Below are 21,554 nucleotides of genomic sequence, written 5' to 3'. Positions count from 1 at the left end.
TGCACACTGCTCCCCAGTTTTTATAATACGAAGGAACGTGCCATTCCCATAATATGTTTGATGTACTACGTGAGTAGGAATGAGTATAGAATTTGAAGTATTTTTACGTACCCTTCTGTTTCGATATCCATTTGTTGATTGTCGTAAACAAACACGATGATGTTGGGCTAAAGCTTTGTCGGCATGATGTTTGTTTGCTCCCATTGGTATATCTTGCAATCTCATCATGGATTCTCATTCTTCTGAAGGCATTGTGTAAGGCCACATACTTTCAAGGAGCTGACTGAACTGGAGGAAGTGTTTGCGAGAGACGTTCCCTTAAACCAGTCCAAAACTTCGTTGTAACAACCCAAGAGACTTTGTCTGAAGAGAAACCCTCAATCGCTTACTGATCTAAAATGTCTCTCATGGACAAGACGGTCAGGAAATCTTCATCTTGGTGGTGAAACACCATTCATATAAATTTTGTAGCATCATTTGAAGCAGCTTTGGGTGGAGTCTACAACTATTATCCACAAATTAATCAAGAGCCATTTCCTGTCATCTTTCTCTAGTAGACCTTGACTGGTGATCTCGTCATGAATTCTCTCACCCATGTTGATTTCTTATGTAAGGCCACAAGGTTGGAAGGTGCAAGTATAGGTGATTTGAATTTGAAGATATCTCTTCCCTTCCCATCCACCAGTGACAGCAGCAAAGTGTTTCCTTGCCACAACCATAACAGGTATCCTATAATCAACCCATTTTTCAAGAGATGACATTTCAAATTTACATGTCCATGATCGCACCACCCAATGTAATATGGCATTGCAAAAGCCGCTACCTTAGAATGTCATCATGAGTCAACTTCGTAGGTTTGATTGTGACACAAGTTTTCAATGCACAAACGTACGTCACTGCATTTGGCAAAACACCCTCACATTGCATCTACTCAAGACAATCTAGATCAAATCGACCTTCGCTTTCAGAGGTTTACCTCGCAAAAAACCACAAGGAGGGTTAGAGTTTTATCAATCTTGATGTTCATAATCATACAAGATGTCAATGTTATTAATTGTTTGTTGTCCCATTCTTATGTTTCAAGAAAAAAGAAAACATGCAAGTCTCCTTGCATGGGGGAGTTTTCACAGTCCTCCCCAATTTTTATAATACGAGGGAACGTGCCATTCCTACAACAGCTTGCAACTTTCAGTGCGTTCATTAACTGCATTCTCAGTGCCAAAAATCAAGGAAATGGTAATGGTTACTCAATGCGTGATAGATTGACTATCATCGAGGCATGCAGGTTGCATTTAAGCTTTCGTATGAGAGCACTGCTCAAAACAAACGATAGTGGAGACGGAGTAGACATTGCAAAGCTTGAAGCTGCATTACCAAGCTTTGGTATAGAAGTGCCAAGAGGACTCTTTTAACGTGGTAGAGGACCATTTTAAGTGCAATAGGTGCATACTGGTTTTGAGCATGGTAGGTGCATACTGGAGGCAGGGTGGGATTTCCCTTCGTATTTGGTTAAAACACCCCAAAATTTTCTTGCCATAGCCATGTTTTTGACTCCTCATCATGCTCTTCATGTCTACGCTTCATTTATGTTGCGAGAGGCCCTCGCTTTGCATCCGTTGAAAACAATCGAGAGCTTTTTGCCCTGCTCTTGTTGCACGTATCCCGCAATCAATGCACTCCAAGAGACGACATTCGAGACTGAAAGCTCCTCAGGCACATTTTGTGCTTTTTGAAGTGCACCACATTTAGCATACGTATCGACCAAGGCATGGCCAAGCACGACAATTTTTTGCAACATCCCTTGACTAACAATATTAGAGTGAATTTTTAAGCCCATGCCAGCATCTTGCATAGAACCATATGTCTTCAAGCTGCATGCGTAGGTGATTGCATCTGAAAGGCCCCCCTTACTTTGCATCCGCTAAAAACAGCGTAGAGCTTTCAGTCCCTGCTCCTGTTGTGCGTATCCCACAATCATTTAATGTGGTTCTGAATAGTAAGCTCCTGAAGAACTTGCTGAAAACAGCCCAGAGCTTCATGTTCCGTCCCTTGTCGGGCATATCCTGCAATTCCTGCATTACAAAAGATGACATCCCGCACCACATTTGGCATACATATTAACCAAGGCATTGCCAAGCACGAAATTTTTTGCAACAACCCCTGACTAACTATATCAGAGTGAATTCTTAAGCCCATATCAACATCTTGCGTAGAGACACATGCTTTTGAGATGCACGCGTAAGTGATTGCATCTGGATAGAGGTCCTCACTTTGCATATGCTAAAAACAGCCTAGAGCTTTTTGTCCCTACTCGTGTTGTGCGTATCTTGCAATCAATTAACACACCTGCTGAAAACAGCCTAGAGCTTCCTGGCTTGGCCCTTGTCGGGCATATTTTGCAATCAATGCGTTCCAAAGGACAACATCCTGCACCACATTTGGCATACATATTGACCAAGACATTGCCAAGCAAGGCAATTTTTTTGTAACAACCCCTGATTAACAATATCAGAGTGAATTTTAAGCCCATATCAGCATCCTTCGTAGAGCCACATGCCTTCAAGATGCATGCATAGGTGATTGCATCTGGACAGAGGCCCTCGCTTTGCATCCATTGAAACAGCCTAGAGCTTTTTGTCCCCGCTCCTGTTGCGTGTGTCTCATAATCACTTTTCATGCCGTTTCGAGTAGTAAGCTCCTCAAGCACCTGGCAAAAACAACCCATAGCTTCCTGGTAAGGCCCTTGCCTTGCAGTTCGTGCGTTCCAAAAGACAACATCCCGCACCACATTTTGCATACATATCGACCAAGGCATTTCCAAACATGGAGTTTTTTGGAACAGGCCCCGACTAACAATATCATAGTGAATTTTTAAGCCCATACCAGCATCTTGCGTAGAGCCACATGCCTTCAAGATGCACGTGTAGGTGATTGTATCTGGACAAAGGCCCTCACTTTGCATCCATTGATAATAGCCTAGAGGTTTATGTCCCTGCTCCTATTGTGCATATCCCGCAATCGGTTAATTCCATTTCAAATAGTAAGCTCCTCAAGCACCTACTAAAAATAGCTCAAAACTTCCTGGCCTGCCCTTGTTGGGCATATCCTACAATCAGTGCGTTCCAAAAGACGACATTCCACATTTGGCATACATATCAGCCAAGGCATTGCCAAGCACAAATTTTTTTTGCAACAGCCCCTGACTAACAATTTCAGAGTGAATTTTTAAGCCCATATCGGCATCTTGCGTACAGCCACATGCCTTCAAGATGCACGCTTATGTGATTGCATCTTCAGAGAGGCCCTCACTTTGCATCCACTAAAAACAGCCGAGAGCTTTCTGACCCTGCTCTTGTTGCGCACATCCCTCGATCAATGCTGACATTCCAGCAAGAAGCTCCTGGAGCAATTTTTGTGCTTTCTCAAGCGCACCACATTTAGTATGCATATCGACCAAGACAGTGCCAATTATAACGTCTTTTTTTAACAATGTAATTGTGAATTTTGTGCATATATCAGCATCTTCCTTAGTTTTGTGCCAGACATAAGGACCTCTGCATAGACAACAATATCCATGCTGATATCGTTGAATCCTAACTACTTCTCCACAACAACAAGTTTAGCAGAGGTAGTTACGCGATGCAATTTTCCTACGATTAATAAAGCTTGTGACATAGGTGATTGCATCTGGAGAGAGGCCCTTGCTATGCATTTGCTGAAAATAGCCTAAAACTTTTTGGCCTAGCTCTTGTTGTGCACATCCCTCAATCATTGCATTCACTGGAAGTGGTGACATTTCAGGGAGCTCCTTGAGCACTGTTTGTGCTTTCTCAAGCGCACCACATTTGATATATATATCGACCAAGATAGTGATAAGCACAACATCTTTTCTCAACAGTCTCCAACTAATTGTGAAATTTTCTACCCATATAAGCATCTTGAGTAGAGAAACATGCCTTCAAGAGGCATGCGTAGGTGATTGCACCTAGAGAGAGGCCCTCGCTTTGTATCTGCTGAAAACATCCTAGAGCTTTCTAGACCTGCTTTCATTGAGAGCATCCTGCAATCAGTCTAGACAAGAAGCTCTTGAAGCAATTTTTGTGTTTTCTCAAGCACACCACATTTGGCATACATATCAACCAAGACGATGCCAAGCACGACATCTTTTTATAACAATGTGCACAAGCATCTTGCATAGAGTCACATGCCTTCGAGATGCCTATGTAGGTGATTGCATCTGGAGAGTTATGGGCCTGCTCTTGTTGCACAATCCTGCCATCAGTGCTTCCTTGCCACGCGATCTTCATCAACCACAAAAACTGATGTGCAGCGAGCAAGCAAAAGCTGAGCACGCAGATGGTAAAGATAGGCGAGGTTAGTGAAAATATAGGTGACTAAATTTGGAGAGATACACTTGCTTTGCATTTGCTAAAAACAGCCTAGAGTTTTTTGGCCCTGCGCTTGTTGTACACATCCCACAATGAGTACATTCCAAGAGGTGACATTCCACACTCAAGCACTTTTTGTGCTTTCTCAAACACACCACATTTGGCATACATATCGACCAAGATAGTGTGCCAAGCACGACATCCATTTACATCCCACAATCAGTGCATTCTAAGAGGTGATGCTTTGAACATAAAGCTCCTCAAGCACTTTTTGTGCTTTCTCTAGCACACCACATTTGGCATACATGTCGACCAAGACAGTGCCACACACACCATCTTTTTCCAACAGCTTCTGATTAACAATATAATTGTGAATTTTTGTGCTCATATCAACATCTTGCGTAGAACCACATGCCTCTAAGATGAATGCGTCGAGACACATGCCTTCAACATGGCTACATAGGTGATTGCAGTTGGAGTACGTAGGTGATTGCATATGGAGAGAGGCCCCGTTTTGCATCTACTAAAAACAGCCTAGAGCTTTCTAGCCCTGATCTCGTTGAGCACATCCTGCAATCAGTCTAGACAAGAAGCTCCTCAAGCATTTTTTGTGCTTTCTCAAGCGCACCACATGATGTTCATCAACCAGGAAGAAAAAGTTGAGTGAGCAGATGAAAATAGCTATAGCTAATAAACGTTGAAAAAGAGGACAGCTAGATGGAAGCTCACCTTGCTCTCGTTGTGCACATTCCGTAATCATTGGATTCATTGGAAGTGGTGGCATTCCGGACAAGGAGCTCCTCAAGCACTGTTTGTCCATGCCACATGACGTTCATCAACAGGAAGCAAAAGTTGAGCGCGCAGATGAAAATAGCTGATAGCTGATAAACATTAAAAAAGAGCACAACCACATGGATGCTCGCCATGCTCTTGTTGTGCACATCCCGGAATCATAGCATTCATTGGAAGTGGTGGCATTTTGGACAGGGAGCTCCTCAAGCACTATTTGTGCTTTCTCAAGTGCACCACATTTGACATACATATTGACCAAGGCTTTAATAAGCACAACATCTTTTTTCAACAGTCTCGGACTAATTGTGACGTTTTCTGTCCATATCAGCATCTTGAGTAGAGCCACATGCCTTCAAGAGTCATGCGTAGTGATTGCACCTGGAGAGAGGCCCTCGCTTTGCATCTGCTGAAAACATCCTAGAGCTTTCTAGCCCTGCTCTCGTTGAGCACGTCCTACAATCAATGCATTCCAAGAGGCGACGTTCTGGATAGGAAGCTCTTCAAGCACTTTTTTTGTTTTCTCAAGCGCACCACATTTGGCATACATATTGACCAAGATAGTGCCAAGAATGACTTCTTTTTTCAACAACCTTTCATTAACAATATAATTGTAATTTTTTGTGCCCATATCAGCATCTTGTGTAGAACCACATGCCTTCAAGATGCATGCGTAGAGCCACATGCCCTTCACCATGCTACATAGGGGATTGCAGTTGGAGTACGTAGGTGATTGCATCTAGAGAGAGGCCCTCGCTTAGCATCTGTTGAAAACAGACTACGACCTTGCTACATGATGCACGCCAGTTGATTACAGTTGGAGTACGTAGGTGATTGCATCTGGAGAGAGGCCCTCGCTTGGCATCTGTTGAAAACAGACTACGACCTTGCTACACGATGCATGCTAGTTGACTTCCTTCAGGGTAGAAAGTCTACTAATGTGTCAACAGTTAGTACCCCCGAACACTGCTCAGCTCCAGACCAGCTAGAGGTTCATTCTCCAAAGGCTGCTCACGATGTACTAGGTTAGAATGCCAGCAATCACTTACTGCAACCAGAAAATTTCTTCTACAACCTGGAGGCACCGTCAAACCTCCAACCATTGCCACAAATCTGTACGCAAAGCTGTTAAATCCATGATCAAGATTTTAACGTAATAGTCACAGTTTGACGCATCTACAGGAGCTTCTACTTGTCCAATCGCATAAGTGCATCCATAGGAAAAACCAGCTCCGGAAGGAAAGCACCACAGTGTGTATCTGCAACCTCCCAGAAGTCTGCAATAGTTGCCTCTCTCACTGCAATTTGGAGAGGATGCTCCGTATCATATGGCACAGTATTGCTGATGACAGCTGTAGGTCGACCATGTGAGATCACCTCGACCAAGTTGCTGGTCGTGGCAAAGCCTCCATGGCTCCTGCTAAACCCTGTTCAGATCACTGCCCCTTAGCAGGTGGATGGGCATCAATGGGTGTGTATGTGTGTGTGTGTGTGTGTGTGAGAGAGAGAGAGAGAGAGAGAGAGAGAGAGAGTACTCGAGTAGAAGCGTGCAGAAGGGCTACCCAAGGGGAGATGAAAATAGCTGATAGTTGATAAACATTTTCCCGTTAAAAAGTGTCGCCACGTGGAGAACCTCCGGCCAGAATTTTAATTTTTCCTCCTACGCTAACAAAGTAACTAGTGTGAGCATTGTTGTAGAACATCTAATATTCAAGCATCTATGAGAAAGGTAGTGTGTATCTACTTGATATATTGATATGATGATCAAGATTGAGCATGTACTAGTATGGAAAACATGTAGCTAAATTGCACTACCGACCTGATCATCATGAACGAGTGTCGTCCAATTGTCCAAGCCGGAGGACAATGTTTGTGTCGAGCTACATAAAACCAATTTGTAAAGTTAAACATTTCATCTTGCAATGAAGCGCCACACACAGATTGAAAATGCTAAGTATACAGTGCACGTCATGCAGAAGTGCCATACAAAAGTATGGTGGAGAGTTGGCACTATGGTCTCTCAAAAAATAATAAGAAACGAAAGTCGTGCCTTGCCCCGTAGCATTTATGTGTTGCACCAAGCAAGCATATAGGCATAGGGAATTGGATGCAAATAATGGACTTTACAATGTTGTCGAGGCGAAGTCGTGCTTGTGCAGTCAAAACGTCCACTGTTGTGAATACATGTTCTTTCTGTGACACACAAAACAGGAGTTAATACAAACACAAAAGATCTAGGAGATATATTAAACTTAAAGATGAGCACATATAAATTTATGTTCTATATTAGGGATGGTGTAGGGTTTACTATAGTGATGAGTTCTCAATTCATAAATGTGGGCATTGCAATCATTACAGTAGAATGACTCAATTAGCAGGCTGCATATATTGACATGGGACACACCTCATTTTGTTGTTTTGAATCTACTTTATATTGTTTAAATGAAAAATTTAAACCATTTAAAGAAATATTAACTTTGTATATGACTGTGGTTCAAACATGAGATGGTCTTTCAAACTGGTCTGTTTTGGTATCTAAGGAGGCAATCAACGAGTAACTATCATCCTCTCTGTCATGGTTTCTTTGTCTTTTATACTTATGTCATGTCAATCACGTCTAACCCGATCTTCAATCATAGAGTTTTGGGCTCAGGCTGACATCCTAAATGAATTTTCTACTATCTATCTGTAGAGCAAGGGGTTCTAGATTTGTCGCAACCATTTTGGGCATATCCTACAATTTGCAAGCTCTAGGATTTGGACAAGGACAGGCATAGAAGCCTTTCTCAGAATGACTTTGTAAAGCAGAGGTTAGCCACAACTTCTCAAGAATACCATACAAGTAGTACTACAAAAACCCTTAGCATGACATAGCCGTTGTACATTGTGATCTATGCATGTTGGAAAGCTTGTTGCATATTGTTAGCCTTGCATATTCTTTCAGTAAAGTGTTCTTGAACCTTAGTAGTTTTACTTTCAGTTTGTAATTGGGGAAGAGCTATGTGCCTCTTCATTCTTCCTAAGTAGTTATCCTCGCATCTGATAGTAGCGCGTTGTATGGAAGAAGGGTGATGAATGCAAGGCTATGGCCATTAAGACTGTACGCTTCTTTGTGTATTCAGTCTTCAGTTTTGCTTCAATTCCTTGATTCTGTCTTGAACCTATTCAAGTACTGAAACTGTTTTGATTCTGTGGGATGATGATGTAATGCTTTAATGGTTAATTTAGTTATTATTCCCCCTCCCCTATGCCTCAATAACACTTGGCGATCCTGCTGATTGTGGAGCAAACTTTGATCAAGGCCTTAATGGGCAATGGGGTCTAGTTGGGGCATATGGGATTGTGAACCTGATAATTTCCTGCACGCATTCTCTAATTGGAAGTCAGAGGAGGAGGAACAGGAAGATTACAACCTGATTTTCCTTCAGGAGTATTTTCCCAAATTGCCCGGTGATTTAAAGCTTTAGGTTGTTTCCAAGGTTTTTCAATTTTACAAGGCACAATTTTTGCCTTTTGGGTTGGTTGAATGGTCTAATCAGTTTGGTTAACTGCACTAGTAGACAACTCAGGATTTTCCTCAAAATCACAAGTAGAAGGAGACATGTATGAGTGATTCAGGGGATGAACCACCAAAACTCTCCTATGGCACCAGGTTCCAAAGAAGAAGATATGAATCATGGCTGGAATCTCAACTTCAAAGATCAGGGGGTCATGCAGAAGAAGAAATTCCCGAAGTAGGAGCAGTTATAGGTTTGCCACCAATTCTTGAAGGAACAGGACCTGAAGAGACCAGCAACATAAGTGGAGACCAACAAGAGGAGGAAGGGGAAACATCTTCACCTAAGCCAATAGTGCAGGGAAGCAACCCAACTCCTAAAAGAGTCATCCATCAGTTAGTTGGTATCCAGACAATCCAGCAATTTTTGAGGGCAAGGAGGCAACTGCAATTTCCTAAACCACCACTTTTACCATTGTTGAACTTCAACCCTTTGGGGGGTCCACCAATTCAACAAGTACCCATTATGGCACAACCACCACTCAACCCCAAAATAGGGGCAATTAAATTCAGTGGGAAAGACTCCAAGGATGCTGACAGTCATGTAGGACAGTTTGAGACAAGATGGTCTGCTATTGCGTATGATGTCCTTTATAATGATTCTATCAAAAAAGAGCATTTTGCAGCAACATTACAGGGAAAAGCCATGTCTTGGTTCATGCGGTATGGTACTACAACATTCCCTGATTATGATAACTTAAAGATCAGATTTCTGACCAGGTTCAGGGTAGAGAAAACCCCTGAAGATGTTCTAAGGAAAATCAGAAATATAAAGCAAAAGGATTTGTTTGTGGAAGACTCTGCCCAACAATTTAGGAACTTGATGAACAGGTTGCAAGCCAATCAAAGACCCTCTTGGGAACAATTGGGTGACTATTCCTGTAGAGGTTTGAGGGAACAATTGAAGAGTGCCATTGCAGGTCATGCTCCTCTTACCCAACCTCAAGATTTTAGAAACATTGTGGATGCAGCAATGAGAGCTGAAAGAAGATATGGCACCAACGAACAAAAGAAGAGTAAGAAGAAGAAGTCCCAACAAGACTCTGATTTAGAAAACGAGGATTCAGATTCAGATTCAGATGGTGATGAAGAAATAGATTTAGATTCCGATCAGGACGAAGATTTTGAGGATGAGAAAAAGGACACATGGAGTGCCAAGAAGAAGAAGTCCAAGAAGAAAGGAAAGAAACACAAAAGCAAAGGCAAAGCCAAGCATGGTAAGTCTGAATCTAAGGAACCCAATGATATCAGTAAACAGATTTTGGATAAATTGAAGGAGATGCAGCCACAATCATTTTCTAGCCCTGCTAGATCACCATTTTGTCAGGTATGCCAAAGACCTGGACATGAGTATGATAATTGCTATTATAATCCCAATTTTAGAGGCAGAAGGCCGGCACATATTTTAGCAAAGATGGAATCATGTGCTAATGTGGTTGCACCACAACCCTTCAGGGGTAGATTTCAGAATTCAAATCAACAAAGGAAATTCCAGCAAGGGAGTTGGCAAAATGGGCCAAGGTTTTAGCAAACTACCAATTCCATGCAACCATGTACCTATTGTGGTACAATGGGACACATGCAAGGACCTCCATGTGAGCTGTGGTGTAAGCATAGGAATGAGAGAGGTATTCCAATTGTGAATTTTAATTCCCCAAATGCCGGCACTAGTTCTTCCAATGATGCTAGAATGAAGTCACCAGCTCAGGTAAATGCAGTGTTTTTGGAAGAAATTAACACTTCAGATGAAAAACAGGGCAGTCAATAATCAGAACCTGACGACAGACTGTCTACTGAGGAAACAAGAGGAAAGTTACCCAAACCATGTACTGATTCTATACACACTTCTCAGTGTGATTGCTCTCATTGTATTCAAATCGAGGAAGTGTTTGACAAACTACAAGAAGTACAAACTTTAGCCATCACACGATCCAAGGGAAAGTCACCACTGCAGGAAAAGGAGCAAGGAAAAGATGCTAAGGACCCTATTGATTGGAGAGCTCAGGAAAAGATCAGGAGAGGAGTCTTACAAGAGATCCAATATAATCAAAACCTGACAAAGAAGCAGATCTTTGGCCCACAGATTCAATTAAAAAAATCTGGGAGAAGATGGACAGTAAGTAGTCAGATTCTGCATCACTGCCAAATTTCTTGACGCCAGATAATTTAGTGCAAACTTCTACTAAAGGATTATCTGATGATCTTTATGAAGCTCTTATGGATGCCCCAATTTCAGTCAAAGTGGGACAACTCCTGAAATTGGTCCCTGACTTCAGTCAAGTGTTCCTCAGGAAACTGACAGATGAAACTAAAGGAAAGACACTACCACAGCAAGAAATGGGACATATCCATCTAGCACATATTGATCTTGGAGATGTAGCACCAATAGATGTAGACTACAAAGTTCCAGTGATCAACATTTCCATTGGGAAGGTGTACTTGTCACATGTGTTAGTGGATGGAGGTTCAGGAGTTAACATTCTTTCTGAATCAGTGTGTAAGAAACTGAAATTAACCAATTGGGCACCTGCACCATTTCAAGTGAAAATGGCAGATCAGAGGAGAGTACAACCTTTGGGGATTCTTAGGAATCAAACCATCAGTGTTGCAGGATTAATTTTTGTGGTGAACTTTGTGATTCTCAGACTTGAAGAAACAACCTGCTCCTACCCAATGATCCTGGGAAGACCATGGTTAAGAGCAGCTAAAGTCAGCAACTTTGGGGTGCAGACACCATTGTGATCAAACAGGGTAAGAAAAAGGTTAGGATGCAGATGATACCCAGGAAAACAATCCCACTAGGTTTTAGACCTTTGTATGCAGAGGGTATTAATATGGGGGAGGCAGTTGAAGAAGATGAGGAAGAAGAGTTTCTTCAAAGGAATCAGACAGTTATTTCTATTTTTGAGGTTGATTTTCAAAAAATTACAGACACAGTTCAGAATCAGGACCAGTCACCAAATCCAAAACTGATAAACATGCGAAATGTTTCAGGGATTTCAGCTTCCAACAAAAAGTCCCAAGAGGAGCAGGAAGCATTAGAAGCACTTAAACATGCATAGCAGATCTTTTATGAGCAAATGGTAAAGAGCTCAAGAGTTAGGGAAGATGATTTGGAAGACATGAACCTGGGAGAGGACAGAGATCCCAGAATAGTTAAAGTGTCCACTAAGTTGGACCCGAGCTTCAAAGAATCATTAAAAACCTTGTTAAAAGAGTTTAAAGATGTTTTTGCTTGGTCTTACACTGATATGAAGGGAGCAAACCCAGCAGTGTGCCAGCATAGGATCAATTTGAAACTTGATGCAGTTCCACTTAAGCAACAAAGGTATAGAATGAACCCGAATTATGCAAAACAGGTGAAGGAGGAGATTGATAAACTTCTAGAAGTAGGTTTCATTTATCCAGTGGATAAAGTAATCTAGTTGTCACCCATTGTGGTGGTATCAAAAAGAATGGCAAGATCAGAATTTGTGTGGATTATAGGAAACTGAATGCTGCCACCATTACTGATCCATTCCCATTACCTTACTGTGACACAATGTTGGATGCAGTTGCAGGGAAGGAGATTTACAGCTTTTTGGATAATTTAGTGGATACAATTAGGTTGGTATGGCTTTGGAAGACAGGGATAAAAAAACATTCATAACAGAATGGGGAGTCTATGCTTCCGCAGTTATGAACTTTGGCCTTAAAAATGCACCACCAACATTTCAGAAATGGGTGATGGAAGTTTTTGCTCCTTACCTGACAACATTTCTGAAGGTTTTTCTGGATTTCAGTGTGTCAAGAAGTAAGACTGCACATTTGCATCATTTGAGATTATGTTTTCAGAAATGCAGGGAGTTCAGGATGTCACTCAACCCTGCAAAATGTGCATTTGCAGTGAAAAGGGGTATTTTGTTGGGACGCATCATCAGTAGAGAGGGCATTGCCATTGATCCTAAGAAAGTGGAAGCTATTTTGAAAGCACATGCTCCTAAAACTGTTAAGCAATTGATGAGGTTCATTGGACAGGTTAAATGGCACACCAGGTTTGTCAGATATCTGGCTCATGTGTGTTTACCCTTGACACACTTAACAAAAAGGAATTGGAGTTTGCATGGGAAGAAGAGCAGGAAAGGGCTTTTACATTGTTGAAGAAAATGCTAGTAATTGCCCCTATCTTGATTCCTCTTGACTGGAAAAAACCATTCCACTTGTTTGTGGATGCCTCTCATTCAGCTATTGGTGCAGTTTTGATGCAAGAAGCTAAGAAGGGTTGGTTCAAACCAATCTATTCTGCGAGCAGGGTTTTATCTTTTGCAGAGAGGAACTATTCAGTAACTGAAAGGGAATGCCTTGGGATGATCTTTGGACTACAGAAGTTTAGGCATTATTTGTTAGCTAATCAGGTGACAATTCATGTAGATCATCAAGCATTGGTTTACTTGGTAAATCAACCTCATTTGTCAGGGAGACTAGCAAGATGGGTATTGTTGATGCAGGAATTTGATTATTCAGTCATTCATAAACCACGCCAAGAACAGGTTATTGCAAATTATCTAAGCAGATTGGCTACAGGTGAAGTTCCCACTCAGGAAATTGATGAATTACTTGATGCACACCTGTTTCCAGTTAAGGTCATTCAAGACAAAGATTCATGGTATGTGGATATGTTATACTTTCTTCTTGATGGTGTTTTACCAAGACAGATGGTGGTTACCCAGAGGAAGAAACTTGCATGGCAAAGCAGGTCCTTCACAGTAATTATGGGGGTCTTGTACAATAAGGAAATTGATTAGTTACTCAGAATATGTGTTGAGTAGTTTGACAATATGCAGTTTTAAATGAAGCTCATTTAGGTGATGCAGGTGGTCACTTTTCAAGAGAGATTACTGCAAAGAAAATATTACAAGCAGGTTTGTGGGCGCCCTCAGTTTTTAAGGATTCCCACGAGTTTGTGAATTCCTGTTTAACTTGTCAGAGGGATGATAGACCTCTCAATGCTGATAGGATGCCTTTACAGCCTATTCTACCACTTGAACCTTTTCAGAAGTGGGGATTAGACTTTGTGGGCCCTGTGAAGCCAACAACAAAATTTACAGGTAATAAGTATATTCTTGTGGCAACAAATTACTGTACCAAGTGGGTAGAAGCACAGCCAATGAAGGATAACAAGGCAGAGAGTGTGGCCAAGTTCCTTTACAGAAACATAATGACCAGATTTGGATGTCCAGCTGAATTAGTTTCAAATCAGGGTGGACATTTCATCAATAAAGTAATCAGGAAGCTTATTGAATATCACCTGATTATCCACAAGAAGTCCACAATTTACTATCCACAAGCTAATGGTCAGGCAGAGTCTACCAACAAAACTCTAGTGAGGATCCTGAGGAGGATTGTTTCAGAAAACAAGAAGGATTGGGATACCAAACTAGATTCAGCATTGTGGGCATTCAGAACAGCATTTAAAGTTAGCACAGGGATGACACCATTTAAGATGGTGTATGGTCTGGAAGCCATAGTCCCTATGGAATTTGTTGTTCCAAGTTTGAGGATTGCACTTCAGTATAAATTGTCAGAAGACGAGTCTTCAGTTTACAGGTAGGAACAATTACTGAAATTAGAGGAGAGTAGAATTTAGGCAGCATATATCACAGAAGCAATTCAAAGAAGAAGACAAGCTTGGGTGGACAGGAACATTAAGTACAAATCCTTTGCACAAGGTGATTGGGTACTTATGTACAACAACAGACTTGGCAAAAGACCTGGTAAACTCAAGTTAAGGTACTTGGGGCCTTTTCAGATAGCAAAAGAAATAGGAGATTCAACATTTTTACTGGTCCTGTTAGCTACACCTTTTTGGAGATGAGACAAGAGTATGTGTTGGCACATCAGGAGTGGTTACAGAAGATCAACCTTCTTCAGTTTGCAAGACTTCCATGGAAACACTGGAGGAACAATGATTCCCTTATGACCTTGCTCAGTCATGTATAGGACACAAAGGGGAATATCTTTGGTAATTACTGGCTGAGCCCTGAGCCCTGAACTGATCTCTACAGTTTTTTATCTTCAATTGGAGGAAGATAATTCAATTGGCAGAGCTTCTGAGGCCCTGATGAACAAAGAATTTGGTCCAGCTCAGGGTGAAAGAGGATATTATCCCATCTGCAAACTTCAGAATCCTTTTAGATTTCAACAAGTGAAATGGTTTTTAGAGAAGGTATGTGTTCTTGTAAAGCTGGAATATATTTCAAAGGAGAATTTTGCACTCTTGCATGCTGCAGAGTGTGGTATAACAATTGGTTGGGCAAAGCTACTTTCTCAAAGGCTTATTCAAAAAAAATTCAGAAGAAAAAGAGGAAGGATAGGTCTACCAAGATTGGAGCATTCTCGATTGCTTTACAAATCCATGCAATGAGTATGACAACCTTAGGTACAATTTCCCCAAAAGTTTCTATTTTTGGAGGTCATCTTGAGGGAAACAAAGACAATGAAGCAGGCAGTTCTCAGGCAGAGAACAGAAGGAAGAAGGTAGCAGATCCTTAGGAGAAGGACATGAAATCTAACCCAATAGAACAGGAGGAGGAAGACCTATGGAGAAATTTGGGTGATCAGTTTGAAACTGATCTGGAGTCTTTCATTGAAACTCCCAAGCCAACATTGAAAGCTGAGACTACTACAATGTTTTCCCCTAAATCTTCTTTGAAACTCAAAAGAAAGAAGTTCAGTAGCCCAATAGCAGAGGTCACAACAATTTTGCAGGAGGGAATCCAATTTGGTAAATTTGGTGAGCAAATTGCAATCTCTGATGTTTATAAAGCTCTTGAACTAGTGAGAAATTTTTCATCTCAGTCACAACTGAATAGTTCAGTACTACAGCGGGAAAAATCTCAGTTACAAACTCAAGTGGTTTAGTTACAAAATGTTGCAAAAAGAAGTGAAGATGACAACAAGTTGATTGAGGAACAGGAGGGAATCATTCATGAACTCAGAGACGAATTAGCTACTGTTAAAAACTCTGTTGACTTTTACAGATCACAGTTGGAGAGAAAGGAGAAGTCTTCAGAACAGATTCAGATTTGGAAAGAGCAGTGGATGTCTTGTTTGAATACTCAAATGGAATTCATAGCTCATGACTATTCTAAACTGCAGTCAGAGAATAGTGTACTCTTGAGTAGAGTCCAGGCTTGTCAAGAGCTTGAAGCAAAGATCAGGGATATGTCTGAGGAGGACCTTGAATTGAATGGCTGGTACCTCTTACCACGTGATGTAGAAATTCTAAAGAATGAAGTCAAAAAGCAGGGTGACCAGCTGCGGTGTTTTCCCTAGTAAATATTCCCTATCAAAGCTATGCAAAGGAGGAGCAGAATGAAGATTATGTTCTTTTGCAAAAGCAATTTGATGACTTGAAGGAGGATTTTGAGCAGTTGAAGATGCAGCAGAGTTTAGGGTTTACTCAGGGATATAAAACTGAACAAGGCAATAAAGGAAAGATGGTCACAGGTCCTGAAGTTGATCCTAAATCCAATACTGATTTTCATACCTTGGTTAGTGCTATGGAAACTCATGAGGCAATGGATGTAGGAGATACTGTACTTGGAAGTAAAAATGATTCATTTCAGAATTTGGAATCTGAACAAACTGAAGCAGGTGCAGTGACAGAAATTGTGGGGGAGATCATGAGCACCAAGGAATTCATTGAGGAATTTCCAGGTTTCAACAAAGAGGAGGCAATGCTTGATCATCAGCAAAAAGTGGAAGAAGGCATTGCAGATTTAACAATTTCTGCAGAATTGAATCATGAGACAGTTACCTTGGAGGAGCCCAATAGGGAGTTACCAAGGGAAACTGATGTTTAAATGATCAACAGTGTTTTTCAACAGTAGGTGGGAAAGGGTGGTGTTACATTGGATATAGTAATACATTTGTGTACCTTGGATTTGGTTCCAGGCACTACACTTTGTTTTATTTTATCTTGTGAGCACTAGATTTTGATTAACAAGGGATTGCTCGGAAACAAGTCAAAAGTCTTTTTTTTGGTTTTGAAAATTTTTTTGCCATCGGGCTGTGCCAGGTGTTAGCCTTGCATATTCTTTCAGTAAATTGTTCTTGAACCTTAGTAGTTTTACTTTCAGTTTGTAATTGGGGAAGAGCTATGTGCCTCTTCATTCTTCCTAAGTAGTTATCCTCGCACCTAATGGTAGCGTGTTGTATGGAAAAGGGTGATGAATGCAAGGCTATGGCCATTAAGAATCTATGCTTCTCTGTGTATTCAGTCTTCAGTTTTCCTTCAATTCCCTAATTCTGTTTTGAACCCGTTCAAGTACTGAAATTGTTTTGATTTTGCAGGATGATGATGTAATGCTTTAATTATTAATTTAGTTCTCATTCCCACTCCCCTATGCCTCAATAACACATATGTGCATCACATCAACAATTACATATTTTCACGTCGAAGAGTCTACGATCGATTAGTTTTCTCTTTATGGAGTCTTCCATCTACCCCTCAGGATGAGCAATGAGAGCTTCAAAACTCTATAAGTAGAAATTGATATAGGTAAACCAAGACTTTTAGTTGTTGCATTGTCACCCATGCCCTTACGCGAGCAACCAAAGCTCCATCGAGCATGACATCTATCTCCAACAGACCTTGACTAGCAATCTCATCGTGAATTTCCTTACCCATGTTAACGCCTTGCATAAGGCCATAGCTGCATTTGGAGGGAGACCTTTCCTTTGTACCATGTGTGCTTTCTTGCCGGAGCCATGTTGAGTATATAATGTAATCAAGGCATTCGAAGTGATGATATTCTGAAAAGAAGCCCATCGAGAACTTCTTGCATGTATTTTTGTGAGAGTACCACATTGGGCATACACACTCACCAATGTACTCCATAAATATGCAAATAGTGCAGACCCCATAGCCAATTGAAGCCATCCTATTTTGCGAGCTTTGCAGCTTCATGATCCTTGTTGCTCATTCGTTGCAGTAGTGTGCTCCAAGAGATGAAGTTTCGGACAAGAAGCATAGGTGCTTTCTAAATTACACCACATTTGGCATACATGTCAAACATGGCAGTGCCACTATTCGCATCTGCTAAAAACAACCCTGATTTTCTTGGCCTTGTCCTTGTTGAGCATATCACCCAATCAATGCACTCCAAGAGATGACATTCCGAAAGAGAAGCTCTAGTGTGCTCCAAGAGATGATGTTTCGGACAAGAAGCTTGTTAAGAAGCATACTTTCTAAAGTACACCACATTTGGCATACATGTCAACGAAGGCAGTGCCATGCACAACATTTTGTTTCAACAATCCTTGAATAACAATACCATCATGAATTATATTGCCCATATGGGTGTTCTTCATAGTGCCATATGCCTCCAAGATGCAAGCATAGGTGATTGCATGTAGATTAATGCTTCACTTGCATCCATTGAAAACAACCCGAAGATTTTTTTCCCTACCCGTATTAAGTATATCCTGCAATCCACATGTATCCTACTTCTTAGCACAGGCTTTGAGTGTGCTTACCTCTTCGTCTCCATGTTTTCTTGCATAGAAGATATTGTTGCTTTCTTGGTGCTGCTTTGCTCCTTGATGATCTTTTTCTCTCTGAGTTATTACTCCATTGAAGCCCACATATCACTCTCTCTCTGAGTTATCGCTGCATTGAACCCCACATCTGTGTGTGTGTGTGTGTGTGTGTGTGTGTGTTCAAGCTTCCTCATATTGCCTTGGTGCATGGAAAATTTTCCCTTTGACCCTCTCAATGTCCACTTCTAACTTCACAAGGTTGGCATCTAGAGCATCCATGGCTTCCCTCATCTTTTACTTCTTCTTCTTTTTCTCTCACTAAGTAACGGTGAACTCCTAAAAGTACTAGAGCTTTTTGCAGGTACATTTAATTGATCCATCAAGTGATATCCTTCTCTTTCTATACCATGAGCTTCTTCATCACTATAGCTATAGAGCATGGGACCTGCAAGGTGAATGAATGTTGATCAAGGCGTGGTGCAAGGCGGGTCGCCGTTGGTGCAAGCAAAGTTGGTCCGAGCTAAAAGTGGTGCTAAGCAGTGGAAAGGGTGCCTACAGGTGTGGGACCAAGTGTTAAAGCTAGTATGTAAGGCCTAGGCAGGCAAGGGTTTTTTGGGCCAAAAAGGCTTTGAGAAAGGTCAATTGGGAAATAAGGGCCATTCTAATGCCTGAGAATGTAGTGTTCAAAGTTCTCTAGATGCTACTCACGACGGCTCCTCAAATGGAGCCTCGGTGTAAAATATATTGGGGTTCAAAGTTAGAAGGCTTTGCAGATCCTCGACGAGCAGGGCAGATGGGGACAGGTGGGCAGAGCCGGTGCCAATAGATAAGACTGAAGAGCCTGAGTTGTAGAGCATGCGGGTCTTCTCAGATTGTCAATCAAAGCTCCATGGGGAAAGATATGGTCAATTGAGTATTTGCTAGGGGCCAGTTATGGGCCAACTCGCATGCTTTGGAAAGTGTGCCATCAATTGGTTTTTGAAGCTCGACAAGGTTTGCGGGCTAATGCTCAACATGAGGAATTAGCAAAAAGTGACTGCTCAGTAGCTGGATGCGTGGTCAGAGAGGTATGGCCATATGGAATTTGGTCCAGTTGGCGGCCATGCAATGCCAGATGAGTTTTTTTTTTACGGCCTCGATTAATAGGACCATGGAGATCGAATTGAGCCATGGTTTGCACAAACTAAAGTCGAGGACTGGGTTTACGGGCATGGCTTTACGGCTTGAGGATCGGAGCTCAAGGCAATAATTGGTGAGCAGGGGAAATAGGGGAGGGACAAAGGCTCTTTTGTATAGAGTTAGGGAAATTTTTTGGAGGTTGACGGCCCCTAGAGAGTGCAGTCAAGGGAGGGCCGCCATGTGGTGGGGCCATAAATCTACATGTGGGCACGTAGAGAAGGAGGGTGGGTATTTATACAAAGGCATGCATCCTTCATTGGCAACGAGTAGAGAGAGAGGGGAGCTTTCTTGGTGAACGACTATGGTCGTCGGTGGTGCAACCTTTGTGGGTGTTATGTGCGAGTGCATGTCGGCGGCGTGTATATTTCTGGCGGTGCTGGCGACCGATGGTATGTGGCGGTGTCCACGAGCCCAAGGGGAGCCCAAGTCCAAAATGGTTTTCACGGTGCCGTGACAACCAAAATGAACTTGAAGAGAGATCTCTAAATGTGTGTGTGTGTGTGTGTGTGTGTGTGTGAGAGAGAGAGAGAGAGAGAGAGAGAGAGAGAGAGAGAGAGAGAGAGAGAGAGAGAGAGAGAGAGAGAGAGAGAGAGAGAGAGAGAGAGAGAGAGAGAGAGAGAGAGGTTTTGTGTGATGAACGGTGTGGAATAAAGGCATGGGTGTGTGACAGGTGCTAGAGCTTCCCGTAAAGTGTGTGTGTGTGTGTTGGTGCAACAAAAGAAGTGTATACAAGTGAAATTTTGTGAATTTTGAAGGTGAATCTAGTGGATTGGGGTGTCGTGTTTGCCCTGAGCTATAGAGAGGTGCATATTGTGTGTTCTGAGTGTGTATCCCCTTTCCATCTTCTGGTGACCCATGGAGCAGCACACTGATTGCTCCCGATTCAATGAAGAAAAGCAGTTTTTTTGCATTGATAAAGATGGCGTCTCGAAGATATGGTCTGATTTTCACAGGTGAATAGAGTCCAGACAAGTGGATTGCGCATTTTGAGTTGTATATGTTTTCACTACGGATGTCGAACACGAACAGCAAGATGCAAACTTTTTCGTTTGTGATGTGCGGCAAAGTGCTGGCTCTATGGGCGCGGTTCTTACATGAATTTTGTAAACAAGCGTCCCCAATCAAAATGGATGCCAAACTTAAGGCACTAATGCAAGATGTAAGTGAGGAGTTTGGCTTGTTTTTGGATCGTTTTGAACCTTGTTGGGTAAAGTTAGCGGCAGCCATGCAGTTGGTTAACGACGACTACTTTAAGCTGGACAAATTCATGGCATGCCTACATCCTAAAGTGAGATCAAAGGTAGATTTTGAAAGCCCAAAAGACTATAATGGTGCAATGGAAATTGCAAAGGAAAAGAGCAAGACAATCAAGAAGAATATTGAGCAGGGAGTGTCAGACTATGAAGTGGTGGTTCCTACTCAACCACAGGGTTTGAGGGATGTTGCTCATGGGGAGAACCATGGGACCCGAGGTATAGTGATCATGTTGCATAATTGGGTGTGAATTGTACAGGATTTGTCCGAGCAAATGCAAGAATTATGGCTAAATGTGATGGATAGAGGATAGCCAAGAGGGGCAAGGGGCAGGGCAAGGCAACGCCGTTGCCTAGCAGGTTGCTATAATTGCGATGAAGAAGGGCACTATGTGCCAGATTGTCCTCATCCGCTGAGGGAAAGAGGTGGTATCTACACTCTATTTGGTAGAGGAAGAGGTCAAGCAAAACCTTATGGCCCGAGAGAATAGGTGGTCAAGAATCCAGTGTAGCCAGCTCCTCCGGATGGCGGTGAAGTCCCTAAGGTGAACATCTTTGGTGTGGATAAGTAGGACGTTGAAGTTTTGGCCAACAAAAGGGCAAGAATGAAAAGGGAAACATCAACCAAGTGAGAAATTAGGGCCCGTAAAGGTGAAGAGAAGGTGTACGAGGCCAGGGAGCAACCAAAAACTAGCAAGAAAAGATGGCATCGTAAGATCAAGCAAGCAGATTTTCAGCTACTACGTGGCTACCCAGAATATGATTTGGTAAGTGATGTGCAAAACCAAAAGGCTAACATAACTTTTGGCCAAATGTTATCTTTGAACCCTAAACGAAGGAGACAATGGTTTACGAGTGTGAGCACGA

The 21,554-nt window shown here is 42.0% G+C and overlaps 1 pseudogene; it reads right to left on the bottom strand.

Annotated features, from left to right (window-relative positions):
* Window positions 1-6,056: 6,056 nt before the first annotated feature.
* On the bottom strand, window positions 6,057-7,007 carry LOC147434500 (GCN5-related N-acetyltransferase 4, chloroplastic-like; annotated as a pseudogene).
* Window positions 7,008-21,554: the final 14,547 nt, after the last annotated feature.

Source organism: Adiantum capillus-veneris, chromosome 19 (genome assembly GCF_014529385.1).
Source record: "Adiantum capillus-veneris isolate H3 chromosome 19, ASM1452938v2, whole genome shotgun sequence".
NCBI classification, from domain to species: Eukaryota; Viridiplantae; Streptophyta; class Polypodiopsida; order Polypodiales; family Pteridaceae; genus Adiantum; species Adiantum capillus-veneris.
The sequence above is the reverse complement of the archived record's forward strand: the minus strand, read 5'-3'. Positions and strand labels throughout refer to the sequence as shown.